The sequence below is a fragment of the Capra hircus genome, chromosome 28, assembly GCF_001704415.2.
Source record: "Capra hircus breed San Clemente chromosome 28, ASM170441v1, whole genome shotgun sequence".
Classification (NCBI taxonomy): Eukaryota; Metazoa; Chordata; class Mammalia; order Artiodactyla; family Bovidae; genus Capra; species Capra hircus.
In genome coordinates, this window is record NC_030835.1 from 39678661 (window position 1) to 39693741 (window position 15081).

Genomic DNA, 15081 nt, shown 5'->3' on the forward strand with positions numbered 1-15081 from the left:
CTCAAGCTGTAGTGTGTATGTTAACATGCAAATTCTTGGGTTCTACTTCCAGGGATTTTGATTTACTAAGTCTGAAAATGGGCCCATAGATAACACATTTGTAACTTGTGTCCAGATGATTCTGAGAACCATCACCCTAATTTCTAGCACATTGAGGACAGACGGATTACTTTTTGTGATGTTTGTAATAAGAATGTTTTATCATTAAGCCAACAGAATAACAGAATGACCCATGCAATCAAAGCTCCCTCTCTCATGCTTTCCAAGTGAAATGGAGGGAAAGAAATGTGTAGCCTTTAGTGACGAAGCATTGCTGTCAACATGCCCCAAGCCAAGAGAAGAAATACAGCGGCAACAACAGCCCAACTTACAGACTGTAAGAAACCCCCTCAATAGACTGAACCCTAGATTGAAGACTCCAAGGCCATTGTACTGACCCAGGGAAGACTGGCTATAGGTTCCTTAGCCTGGGTACCCTTTTGCCTTCAGCAATAGAGAAGGGTTAAAAGACATAATTTAATTCGTATATTATTTCTTTCACGTGCAGATCAACACTGTTGGGCCTTTTGAGCTAACCATCTTGTCAAGACTAATGTAAATAGCTACTCTTTTTAATGGAACTGGGTTTTAAGTTGGGTTTATTTTAAACGACTATCTGTATAATTTAGACTTCTCCAAGACAAAGGTGAATATAGTCAAAGCTATGGTTTTTCCAGTAGCCATGTACAGATATGAGAATTGGACCGTAAAGAAAGGCTGAGTGCTGAAGAATTGATGCTTTCGAACTGTAGTGCTAAAGTAGAGTCTTGAGAGTCCCTTGGACTGCAAGGAGATTCAACCAGTCAATCCTAAAGGAAATCAATCCTGAATATTCATTGGAAGGACTGACACTTAAGCTGAAGCTCCAATATTTTGGCCACATGATACAAAGAGCTGACTCATTGGAAAAGCCCCTGATGCTGGGAAGGAATGAGGGCTGGAGGAGAAGGGGGCAACAGAAGATGAGATGGCTAGATGACATCATCGACTCAATGGACATGAGTCTGAGCAAACTACTCTGGGATACAGTGAAGGACAGGGAAGCCTATCGGGCTACAGTCCATGGGATCACAAAGCATTGGATACAACTGAGCAACTGAGCAACAACAAAAATGTAGCCAGCTGTTGTTTCCATAATTAGTAAGATACTTATCTTTTGAAATCTGGGAATTAAACCAAGCCTTTATAACTTCATGAAGCAGCCCATCTTTCAGGAGATTCTGACCATAAGTAAGCTAGTTGGATACTAAAATAACCATCTAGAAAGTCTCATTTCACAGTGTTAGGTAGAATAGGAAACAGGAGTCCAAAATGGTGGTGGATAAAAGACAACGAAGGGGCAAGTCTGCGAAAATAGCACAAAGGAAGGTCCGAGGACTGGAGTGAGGACCTCAGAACAAACAGCACTCCTGGCTAGCCCAATTTACATTGGGCAGACCCACGGAGGAGGAAAAAAACATATAAAAAAATGAGCCAGAGGGCTGGGGCTCTCTCTTCTCTTCGCGTCTTTGGGTTGGCATTCCCTCACGCCTCGAGGATGTATTTTCCTGCTATTGTCTAAATAAAACTGAGCTGTAACATGGAGCTGTAAAACTGATCTGTCTAAGAGCTATAGCATGGTCTGTCCAAGAGCTGTGATGCACTGAGGGTTTAATGTCTGTCACTTCAACTCTTTGTTGTGATGAGACAGAACCGAGGAGATTACACTCGCCTGACAACAGTGCCTCTTCTGTGTGCTTGCCACTGGATTAGGTCCTCTACAGATTCTCTTCCTTTAACCCTCACAGCAACTCCATGAAATTATTGATAATAAAACTAACTTGGAGAAGTTAAAACATATGCAAGTATGAATTTATACAACAATTAAGTGGAGAAGCTGGCATTAAAATTCAGTGCTGCTTCTCTGAGGGAGAAAATAAAAGCTTATCTTCATCCCAATAAATCCTTTTAGCTCATTCATCTCTGTTCAAAGAGGGTACTAATATAACAGAAAACTGACACTATCCAATTCAGAAATGCATTTTGATACACAGAAACAGTTAAATAATACCACAGGGAAACGAAGAGGCAAATGCAGGATGTGGTACATTATATGAGAAAACCGACCTTGTATAAATAAGTCAAGGGCACAGAGAAAGGAGGAAGAAAAGGAGGCTGTCACACAACGTGGATGGACCTAGAGATTCCCATACTTAGTGAAGTAAGTCAGACAGAGAAGGAGAAATATCTTATGACGTCGCTTAAATGTGGAATCTAAGAAGACTTGATACAAATGAACTTATTTACAAAACAGACGCACCGATTTAGAGAATGGACTTAATGGTTACAGTGGCTGGGGGGGCAGGTGGGAGCAGGGGTAGTGAGGGAGTTTGGGATGGACATGTACCAACTGCTCTATTCATAATGGATAACCAACCTACTGTATAGCACAGGGACCTCTGCTCAATGTTATGTGGCAGTCTCGGTGGGTGGGGAGTTTGGGGGGAGAATGAACACAGGTGTATTTATGGTTGTGTCACTCTGCTGTGCACCTCAAACTATCGCAACATTGCTAATTGGCTATACTCCAATATAGAATTAGAAGTTCAGAAGGAGAGAGAAAGAAGGTGGCTGCTCCAAATTAAGAGTTTAAGAGATGTAACCGCCAGTGTCAAGACTGGACCTTCTTTAGATTCTTATTTAGGCTATCTAAGAAATAGATATCTTCCCTGGTAGCTCAGATGGTAAAGCGTCTGCCTACAATGTGGGAGACCCAGTTCAATCCCTGGGTCGGGAAGATCCTCCGGAGAAGGAAATGGCAATCCACTCCAGTATTCTTACCTGGAAAATCCCATGGATGGAGGAGCGTGGTAGGCTACAGTCCATAGGGTCGCAAATAGTCAGACATGATATGAAATAGATATGTTGGAGAAGACTCTTGAGGGTCCCTTGGACTGCAAGGAGATCCAATCAGTCCATTCTAAAGGAGATCAGTCCTGGGTGTTCATTGGAAGGACTGATGCTAAAGCTGAAACTCCAATACTTTGGCCACCTCATGCAAAGAGTTGACTCATTGGAAAAGACTCTGATGCTGGGGGTGTTGGGGGAAGGAGGAGAAGGGGACGATAGAGGATGAGATGGCTGGATGGCATCACCGACTCGATGCACATGAGTTTCAGTGAACTCTGGGAGTTGGTGATGGACAAGGAAGCCTGGCGTGCTGCAATTCATGGGGTCTCAAAGAGTCGGACACGACTGAGCAACTGAACTGAACTGAAGAAATAGCATGTTTAACACAATAGGGGCAATTTGAATATAAATTTCTATCAATTAGATGACACAGAAGAATGATTGTTAACATTGTGTGAATCTCATTACGATTATTTAAGAAAATATTCCTGTGCATGAGAGATGCCTGCTGAATTGTAGGAATGAAAGAATGATGCCTGGGACACTTTACAATCCTGCAGGATTTTTTCTAAAAAAATGGAATAGACAAAGCAAATGTGCCATTTTGATCATTAGTGACTCTATGTGAGAAATGTATGTGGGGGTCATTATTTTTGATACTTTTGTGTATGTTTTGAAGCTTTTGTAATAAAAAGTATTAGTGAGTTTTGTTTCCCATGTTTCTTATCAGATCAGCCCTGTGATCTATGAACCTCTGACAGTGTAGTGGTGGGTCTTCAGGACTGTAGGAATTAACCACGATGTATAATAATGTTTCTGGGGAGAATTTCTCTTCCTTGCTGCAGTTGTGAGCTTCTGGACAGCTCAGAATTAAGTTGCGATGGCTGTCCCAAGTAGCGCTTAGACTAAGGGGTATTTGTAAGTAGGTTATGTATAAATAGCAGGCTTCCTATTTATAGATCTTAAAGGCCAAATGTGTTTGCAATTCCTTCTGACCTTGCCTTATTTCTCAATGCCAGCTGCATAACTACAATAAGAAATGCCCTCCCCACCTTTCCTGTGTATGTATATATTATATCTTAATTTACTGCTGTAACTTTCTACCAGCTATCAATATTTTAAGGTAACAAGCACAATTTACATTTAAAAGTTTATTTTTCCTTAAAATATGGATGTGTTTATCATGTCTTGAACTGGAACTTCAAAAGGCAAATTTCGCTCTGTAAGTAGGTGTATATGTATCAATCATAAAATGCTGAGTACACAGTGACATTTCCAAACTTTAGATAAAAACATGGGAACCCCTAAGACCAGATCCCAACCAACTTCTCACCTTTACTTCTGCCATCCAAATTGAGCCATTTATGGTTACTCTTTTATACACAAAGTTTCCTATTCTCAATGCTGGATTTATGGTCTGCTTTCCTTCTGCCTGGAATAGCCTCTCTCCTTCTCCACAAGCCTCAAACTTGAGCTCTCTTTAATTCTAACTCAAATACCATGTCCTTTTTGAAGTTCTTTTCTGGTGGTGCTGGCTGGATGTGATCTTTCTTATCCCAAAGGCTGGATTTCTTTTGCAAACTCTTTCTGTCTGACCCACATGAGTTGCTGACCCTCATTCCCCACATGCTGCTCCATAATGGTCTTTCTTTCAGTGAGCATAGAGCTTGTTTCTGTACATTGGACCTGGATATATTTGACATATGTTTAAATGGAGAACATAATTTTTTAAGGTTTTTAAAATAACATTTATTTCTTAAAAGTTAACACATACATAATAGGAAACCAAAAAAACACAAGAAGCCAAACACACAGTCATTCATACTCACAAGTAGTTGATGGTTTGATGTGTCCTTCTAGATCTCATTTGTGTATTTTCACAGCCAAGCTTCTATTTTTATGTAATTAAGATCATACAGTTATGTATCATGCTCTTTCACACATCATGAATGTTTACCATTTCAAAGTCCCGAAGATATGAGAATTTTTATAACCAAGTGTATACTATATCTATATGACTTACTTGTGCAGAGGACTAAGTCTGGAAAATATCCTGAGCTAAAAACTTAAAAAGCAAATATTTAAAAGAAAGCTCCGATTCCTCTCAATTTGCAGTGTTCTTTTGTATAGAATAGGGTTTTCTCAAAACTAAGGGCAACCTCACAGAATGTGTGGACCTTTTCAAAGAGACCCTACTGCGTTCAATTTGCCTTAGATTTTGAAGTCATGGTTGACTGAATCCAAGGCCCTAGGTTTTAAATGAAAGTAAACAGGATTAAGCACTCTTCTCTCCTTGCCAGTTTTGTGATGCCCGGGCTTCTCTGCAGGTTTCTTTTCTGTCGAGGCACTGGGTGTGAACCTTCTCTGAAGACTGCTCAGTGCCCGCCTGACAGCTGGAGGGCCAGGACTCCCGCTACAGCTGCTGCTGAGGCTGTAAATTATACCAGGCACGGGTGAGCTCTACCTTCTTTGAAAGGACTACTCTTGATGTATGCAACGACGTAAGGAAACTGTAATCCAGCCCAGCTAGAAACAGGCTCCGTGTTCAGTTAGCTCAGATTTTCTTAAATTATTCCTCGCTTTCATGGAAATGTCAGTCTTCTTTGTTTCTCCACTCCCCACCTTCAAAGCCTGGCATATCAGGGAAATACTACCTGCCATAAATGCAAAGAATTCAATATATAAGTGTGGCTACTCGGCTTATCTTCCTCAGGCCCCACGTAAAGGGGCATGGTCACACCTCACACCCATGGCTACAGTCAAAAAAAAAAAGAAGAAGGAAAAGCAAATGTCTGCCAGGACATGTAGAAATTAGAACCCTGTGCACTGTGGGTGGGATTGTAAAATGGTGCAACCATTATGGAAAAGGGTACGGCAGTATTATATGGACTGAATTGTGTCCTGCCAAAATTCATATGTGGTAGACATAACCCCCAAAGTCACTGCTTGAGACAGGGCTTTTTAGGGGGTGATTAATGGTAAATGATGTCATTAAGGTAGAGCCAAAATCCAATAGGATTGTTGTCCTTTTAAGAAAAAGAAGAGACACTAGAAGTGTGTACACACCATCAGAAACCCTCAAGAAGACACTGAGAAGATGGCCATTTGCAAGCCAAGGAGATAGGCCTCACTGTTACTGAGTCCAAGCTTGCTCTGGTCTCTGCACGATAGGTCAATAAATCCAAGAGACGAGGTGTTGAGGCAAGGAATATGATTTTACACGAAGAGCCATCTGACTGAGAAGATGGCAGACTAACGTCTTAAAATAACCATCTTGTTGGGGCCTGGATGCCAGGTTCTTTTATAGATAAGAGATGGGGGGAAGTGAGGAAACAAAGCCAAAAGCCCATTTAGTATTTTGCAAATATCTCCTAGAATGGCAAGCCTCAGGCAGGGGGATGTGCTAGTAACTCAAGAATGTGACAGTCATTCACAGATGGGCAGGGTCAAGGTATCGCCCCATAAGCTAAACAAAGGCACTTTAGTTTAAGGGTCTTGCAGAGGGGGCAGTGTTTCCTGATGCAGACCATTGTGTATGCTTAATAACAAAAGTGAGAAAACAAAACAAGGATTAAAGTGGACATGAGTCTGAACAAATTCCGGGAGATAGTGGAGGACAGGGAAGCCTGGAATGCTGCAGTCCATGGGGTCTAAAAGAGTCGTGCACAACTGAGCAACTGAACTGAACTGAAAGTCGCAGAAACAGATCCAATATGGTACTTGATAAAGGGAAAATTGTCATATGGCAAGACACACAAGCCCTCTCATCCTCCATGTCCCCACAGCATGCAGAGTTCACTTACTATGACGTATCATCCTAACCACCCCACCCCACCCCCACCCCGACCCACACTGCACCTCCATGCTGCCTCCATTCTTTCCCTTTTTTTCTTTGTCTCACTCAGAGCTCATTAGCTCTGCCAAGCCTTTAGATTTTTAGAGTAACTAACATTTGATTTGGGGTGCTTATGAATGATGACTATTATTATAGTTGCAGGAAGGGGAGCCCTTTCCAGAGCCCAAGAATGGACTTTTGTCTAGCACTCAGAAATAAATTGTCCAAGGAGACACCTGTGCTAACAAAGCAAGAGATTATTGAAAGGGATGCCCAGGTGGAGTGCAGGAGGGTAAGGAGAATCGCTCTGCTACATGGCTCACAATCTCAGGTTCTATGGTGATGGGATTAGTTTCCAGTTATCTTTGGCCAATCATTCTAACTCAGGGTCTTTCCTGGTGAGGCATACATTGCTCATCCAAGATGGATGCCAGCAAGGAGGATTCTGGAAAGTAGTAGGACATGTGGTGTCTCCTTTTGACCTTTCCCAAATTCTTCTGGTTGGCGGTGGCTTGTCAGTTCTGTGTTCCTTACTAGGACTTCCTGTTGTAAAATAACTCATGCAAATGGTTACTATGGTACCTGGCCAAGGTGGGCAGTTTCAGTGTGTTTCCCTAACATTATTATTATGACTATTAAAATAGACCCACAAGGTATTTCAAAAATGTCTTAATAAAGGAGTAAAACTGTTTCTCATTGACTAGAACATGCATTTGAAAAGTCTTCACCCTTGAAATTGCATTGTTAGTAAATATTAATCTTGTCCTGCAAACCTAGATGCTTTTGCTTTGATTTCTGACTTCATGATTTTTCATAAAGAAAACTTTATGCTCCATTTTGTGGGGCTTTGTTATGTATAGGGCTTCTCAGGTGGCACTAGTGGCAAAGAACCAGTCTGCCAATATATGAGAAGTAAGAGATGTGGGCTGATCCCTGGGTTGGGAAGATACCCTGGAGGAGGGAAAGGCTACCCACTCCAGTATTCTGGCCTGGAGAATTCCATGGACTGTATAGTCCATGGGGTCACAAAGAGTCGAACACGACTAAACAACTTGCACTTTTCCTTTCATGAAAACTTTGTTGTAAATCTGTTTTTATATTTTATATTTCTCATGATCTTAGATTTTATGTTACAACTAACACCTAAAGCCTGATTACTTAAAGAGCATTAACTTAATCAATGTATACTTAGAGGGACAGGGAAAGATAAAATTTAAGTTTTTTTCTTTGTAAATGTTACCAATTCCACTATCAAATGCTTAGTTGAATAAAAATCACAGTCTGAGTTTACACTGACGCTTACTTGGATAAAAACCAGGAAGCCTGAGTCCTTTCATATTGTCATTTCTCTTAATGATTTAGTATATATTGATAGACAAAATTGTCCCAAAGACTTTCCCCAAATAGTAACTCTATTAGGTTTTAAGATATAAATGACAATCAATGCAAAAATCATTTGACTTGACACTTTTTGCATATTAAATGAGTATTTATTACTCTGGAAAGACACCCTGATAAAATCTAAATTTGTAAAGTGAACATATTTGTGAAACCTGGGGGTTGTAAACATATAAAGAACTTCACATTTTATAATTGAATCGTTCTCCTTTATTTTAAATTACCAGCTCCTTTCCTGTCATCTTCTATTGATCAGAGCCTGTGGGTTTCTGATCTGTGTGCAACATCACAGCCAGTGATAGTAGTTCAATCGTTTTTTATTCTGAAATGAGGTGAGGTTCCAGCATCATTTTGTAGGAGTGTTAAAAATAATAACAATAGTTTTTGTTTTCTTGTTTGCTTTATACATATGCGGAATCAGTTCAATTTAGTTCAGTCGCTCAGTCATGTCCGACTCTTTGCTACCCCACGAACTGCAGCACACCAGGCCTCCCTGTCCATCATCAACTCCCGGAGTTCACCAAAACTCATGTGCATCGAGTCGGTGATGCCATCCAGCCATCTCATCCTCTGTCATCCCCTTCTCCTCCTGCCTCCAATTCCTTCCAGCATCAGAGTCTTTTCCAATCTTGATTTCCTTCGCATGAGGTGGCCAAACTACTTGAGTTTCAGCCTCAGCATCAGTCCTTCCAGTGAACACCCAGTACTGGTCTCCTTTAGGATGGACTGGTTGGATCTCCTTGCAGTCCAAGGGACTCTCAAGAGTCTTCTCCAACACCATAGTTCAAAAGCATCAATTCTTCGGTGCTAAGCCTTCTTCACAGTCTAACTTTCACATCCATACATGACCACTGGAAAAACCATAGCCTTGACTAGATGGACCTTTGTTGCTAAAGTAATGTCTTTGCTTTTTAATACGCTATCTAGGTTGGTCATAACTTTCCTTCCAAGGAGTAAGCGTCTTTTAATTTCATGGCTGTGATCACCATCTGCAGTAATTTTGGAGCCCCCAAAAATAAAGTCTGACACTGTTGTCACTGTTTCCCCATCTATTTCCCATGAAGAAATGGGACCAGATGCCACGATCTTCGTTTTCTGAATGATGAGCTTTAAGCCAACTGTTTCACTCTCCTCTTTCACTTTTATCAAGAGGCTTTCTAGTTCCTCTTCACTTTCTGCCATAAGGGTGGTGTCATCTGCATAAATGAGGTGATTGATATTTCTCCTGGCAATCTTGATTCCAGCTTGTGCTTCTTCCAGCCCAGGGTTTCTCATGATATAGTCTGCATAGAAGTTAAATAAGCAGGGTGACAATATACAGCCTTGACATACTCCTTTCCCTATTTGGAGCCAGCCAGTCTGTTGTTCCATGTCCAGTTCTAACTGTTGCTTCCTGACCTGCATATAGGTTTCTCAAGAGGCAAGTCAGGTGGTCTGGTATTCCCATCTCTTTCAGAATTTTCCACAGTTTATTGTGATCCACAGAGTCAAAGGCTTTGGCATAGTCAATAAAGCAGAAATAGATGTTTTTCTGGAACTCTCTTGCTTTTTTGATGATCCAGCGGATGTTGGCAATTTAATCTCTGGTTCCTCTGCCTTTTCTAAAATGAGCTTGAACATCTGGAACTTCACGGTTCATGTATTGCTGAAGCCTGGCTTATATATGGAATAGATTCTGATTAATAGAACACCTGGGTCAAAAGGTATTTACATATTTAGTTTTGATGCATACATCAAAAATTTTAATTTCTTTAAAAATATTAAAAATTTTTACTGAAGTATAGCTGATTTACAGTGTTGTGTTAGTTTCAGATGTACAACAAAGTGAAACAGTTATTCACACATACATACACATATAAATAACTTCTTTTTCAGATTCATTTTTGTTATAGGTTATTATAAGATATTGAATATATTATATATAAAATAAGATATATAATCTGATATATATATACATATATCAGATATATATGTCTGACCCACTGCAGTGTTCTTAGATTGGTTCCAAAGGAATTGCAGGTTTGCATTCTTTAACTTTGCTGTTTGACATTGGAATACATTCTTAAATGTGCTTATATTATGCATCATTTTGATACACACTTCTCACTTTATGTTTTTTGCTAATGACATTACTTGCTCTTTATTTTATATTTATTTTAGACTAGGGAAATCATGTTAGAGAAAAAGCAAATTTGAGCGGTTTTCTTATTTAAGTTCAAAATGGGTTGAAAGCAGCGGAGACAACTCACATCAACAACTCATTTGGCCCAGGAACTGCTAATGAATGTACAGTGCAGTGGTGGTTCAAGAAGTTTTACACAAAGACAAGAACCTTGAAGATGAGGAGCATAGTGGCTGGCCATTGGAAGTTGACAATGACCAGCTGAGAGGATCATGGAAGCTGATCCTCTTATAACTACATGAGAAGCTGCCGAAGATCTCAACATCAACCATCCTAAGGTCATTTGATGATTGAAGTAAGTTGGAAAGGTGAAAAAGGTGAAAAATCTTGACACATCCCACATCCGAGGTCAGGGGCGGAAGCCGAGAGGAATTATCCCACGGCTGAGGTCAGGGGCAGCAGCCAAGAGGAGCTATGCTGCATCCCAGGTCAGAGACTGCGGCCAAGGGTGCCTCATGTGTGCGTACTCGTGATACCATGAACTGTAGCCTGCCAGGCTCCTCTGTCCATGGGGATTCTCCAGGCAAGAATATTGGAGTGGGTTGCCATACCCTCCTCCAGGGGAATCTTCCCAGGCCAGGGATCTAACCCAGGTCTCCCGCATTGAAGGCAGATTGTTTACCATGTGAGCCACCAGATGACCACAAATTTAAAAAATCATTGTTCTAAAGTGTCGTCTTCTCTTATTCTATGCAAAAACAGCAAACCATTTCTTTCTTTTTAAATTTTTTTATTGAAGGATAATTGCTTTACAGAGTTTTGTTGTTTTCTATTAAACTTCAACATGAATCAGTCATAGATATACATATATCCCCTCCCTTTTGAAACTCCCTCCCATCTCCGTCCCCATCCCAATCCTCTAGGTTGATGCAGAGCCCCTATATGAGTTTCCTGAGCCATACAGCAAATTCCCATTGGCTATCTATTTTACGTATGGTAATGCAAATTTCCACATTACTCTCTTTCCATACATCTTACCCTCTCCTTCCCACTCCCCAGGTCCATAAGTTTATTCTATATGTCTTTTTCTCCATTGCTGCCCTGTAAGTAAATTCTTCAGTACCATTTTTCTAGATTCTGTAATTGTGCATTAGAATATGATATTTGTCTTTCTCTTTCTGATTTACTTCACTCTGTATAATAGGTTCTAGGTTCATCCACCTCATTAGAACTGACTCAAATGTGTTATTTTTTATGGCTGAGTAATATTCCATTCTATATATGTACCACAACTTCTTTATCCATTCATCTGTCAATGGACATCTAGGTTGCTTCCAAGTTCAAGCTTTTGTAAATAGCGCTGCAGTGACAATGGACTACATGTGTCTCTTTCCATTTTGGTTTCCTCAGGGTGTATGCCTAGCAGTGGGGTTGCTGGGTCATATGGTGGTTTTATTCCTGTTTTTTAAGCAATCTCCATCAGTTCAGTTCAGTCGCTCAGTCGTGTCCGACTCTTTGTGACCCCATGAATCGCAGCATGCCCGGCCTTCCTGTCCATCACCAATTCCTGGAGTTCACTCAGACTCGCGTCCATCGAGTCAGTGATGCCATCCAGCCATCTCATCCTCTGTCGTCCCCTTCTCCTCCTGCCCCCAATCCCTCCCAGCATCAGAGTCTTTTCCAATGAGTCAACTCTTCGCATGAGGTGGCCAAAGTATTGGAGTTTCAGCTTCAGCATCAATCCTTCCAAAGAAATCCCAGGACTGATCTCCTTTAGAATGGACTGGTTGGATCTCCTTGCAGTCCAAGGGACTCTCAAGAGTCTTCTCCAACACCACAGTTCAAAAGCATCAATTCCTTGGTGCTCAGCCTTCTTCACAGTCCAACTCTCACATCCATGCATGACCACTGGAAAAACCATAGCCTTGACTAGACAGACCTTAGTCGGCAGAGTAATGTCTCTGTTTTTGAATATGCTTCTAGGTTGCTCATAACTTTTCTTCCAAGGAGTATGCATCTTTTAATGAGGCTGCAATCACCATCTGCAGTTTTGGAGCCCCCAAAAATAAAGTCTGACACTGTTTCCACTGTTTCTCCATCTATTTCCCATGGAGTGATAGGACCAGATGCCATGATCTTCGTTTTCTGAATGTTGAGCTTTAAGCCAACTGTTTCACTCTCCTCTTTTACTTTCATCAAGAGGCTTTTTAGTTCCTCTTCACTGTCTGCCATAAGGGTGGTATCATCTGCATATCTGAGGTTATTGATATTTCTCCCGGCAATCTTGATTCCAGCTTGTGTTTCTTCCAGTCCAGCGTTTCTTATGATGTACTCTGCATAGAAGTTTAATAAGCAGGGTGATAATAGACAGCCTTGATGTACTCCTTTTCCTATTTGGAACCAGTCTGTTGTTCCATGTTCAGTTCTAACTGTTGCTTCCTGGCCTGCATACAGATTTCTCAAGAGGCAGGTTAGGTGGTCTGGTATTACCATCTCTTTCAGAATTCTCCACAGTTTATTGTGATCCACATAGTCAAAGGCTTTGGCATAGTCAATAAAGCAGAAATAGATATTTTTCTGGAACTCTTTTGCTTTTTCCATGATCCAGCGGATGTTGGCAATTTGATCTCTGGTTCCTCTGCCTTTTCTAAAACCAGCTTGAACATCAGGAAGTTCACGGTTCAAGTATTGCTGAAGCCTGGCTTGGAGAATTTTGAGCGTTACTTTACTAGCATGTGAGATGATTGCAATTGTGTGGTAGTTTGATCATTCTTTGGCATTGCCTTTCTTTGGGATTGGAATGAAAACTGACATTTTCCAGTCCTGTGACCACTGCTGACTTTAGCACTTTCACAGCATCATCTTTCAGGATTTGAAATAGCTCAACTGGAATTCCATCACCTCCACTAGCTTTGTTCATAGCGATGCTTTCTAAGGCCCACTTGACTTCACATTCCAGAATGTCTGGCTTTAGATGAGTGATCACACATCGTGATTATCTGGGTCGTGAAGATCTTTTTTGTACATTTCTTCTGTGTATTCTTGCCACCTCTTCTTAATATCTTCTGCTTCTGTTAGGTCCATACCATTTCTGTCCTTTATCGAACCCATCTTTGCATGCAATGTTCCCTTGGTATCTCTAATTTTCTTGAAGAGATCTCTAGTCTTTCCCATTCTGTTGTTTTCCTCTATTTCTTTGCATTCATTGCTGAAGAAGGCTTTCTTATCTTTCCTTGCTATTCTTTGGAACTCTGCATTCAGATGCTTATATCTTTCCTTTTCTCCTTTGCTTTTCACTTCTGTTCTTTTCACAGCTATTTGTAAGGCCTCCCCAGACAGCCATTTTGCTTTAAGTGAGATTAAAACAAATATCCAAAAATGAGAAACAAAAGATGAACCCCAGATGAATGGCAGTTACAAAATCAGAAAAATATAATTAAAACAATGGAAAATACACATATACCTGTACACCCATAAGCTTAGTCAAAAGTCCAACAAAAAAAAAGTACAGTAAATTGACTCTGAGAACAAAGGAAATAAAAAATTATATTTCAGTTCAGTTCAGTCACTCAGTCGTGTCCGATTCTTTGCAACCCCATGGACTTTGGCGTGCCAGGCCTACTGTCCATCACCAACCCCCAGAGTTTACTCAAACTCATAAACATTGAGTCAGTGATAGCATCAAACCATCTCATCCTCTGTTGTCCCCTTCTCCTCTTACCTGCAATCTTTCCCAACATCAGGGTCTTTTCAAATGAGTCAGCTCTTCACATCAGGTGGCCAAAGTATTAGAGTTTCAGCTTCAACATCAGTCCTTCCAATGAATATCCAGGAGTGATTCCCTTTAGGATGGACTGGTTGGATCTCCTTACAGTCCAAGGGACTCTCAAGAGTCTTCTCCAACACCACAGTTCAAAAGCATCAGTATTTCAGTGCTCAGCTTTCTTTATAGTCCAACTCTCACATCCATACATGACTACTGGAAAAACCATAGCCTTGACTAGATGGACCTTTCTTGTCAAAGTAATGTCTGGTTTTTAATATGCTGTCTAAGTTGGTCATAACTTTTCTCTTACCAGTTGAGAAAAAATATAGTAGGTTTAAAAGATTAAAAATTATTTAAAAGACAAAAGAAAAGAGGAAGAAGAAAGAAAGAGGGAAAAAAGGAAAACTTCACAGAACTGCAAAAGCCCCAACGTAGAGGCAGAGGTTTACGACAACAATAAAAAGTGTGACTGAATATACACATATAACATATACACCCCTAAGCAAAATCAAAACAGTCCAACAGAAATAAATACAATAGATTGACCTGACAAACAAAGGACATGAAGAATTATATCTACCAGTTAAGAACAAAACTAACTAAAGCACAGACTGGAAAACAAAACTGAAGCAAGGTGCCAACTAGGGGATAAAGCAATGAAAATAAAACTAACAAATATGTTGAGAGGAAAGGAGAGAATGCAAAGAAAGAAGGAATAGATATACAAAGTTAAATAGAGATAGATAAAGAAGGTTTATACACATTAAAGATTAACAGCAAGGGGAGAAGAACAGTACGGAAACCAAACAAAGGAATAAATGTAGAAAAAATAAAAATAGGTTTAAAAATTAGAATTAAAAAAATTATATTTCTTTCTAAGGAAAAATTTAAAAAAAAGGAAAACTCCACAGAACTGCAAAATCCAATGTAGAGGCAGAGGTTTATAACAACAATAAAAAAATACTGAGAAAAAGAAAAGCTCAGAAGCTTAGTTAGATTTCATAGTGCCGATAAGATCGACAACTACAACAG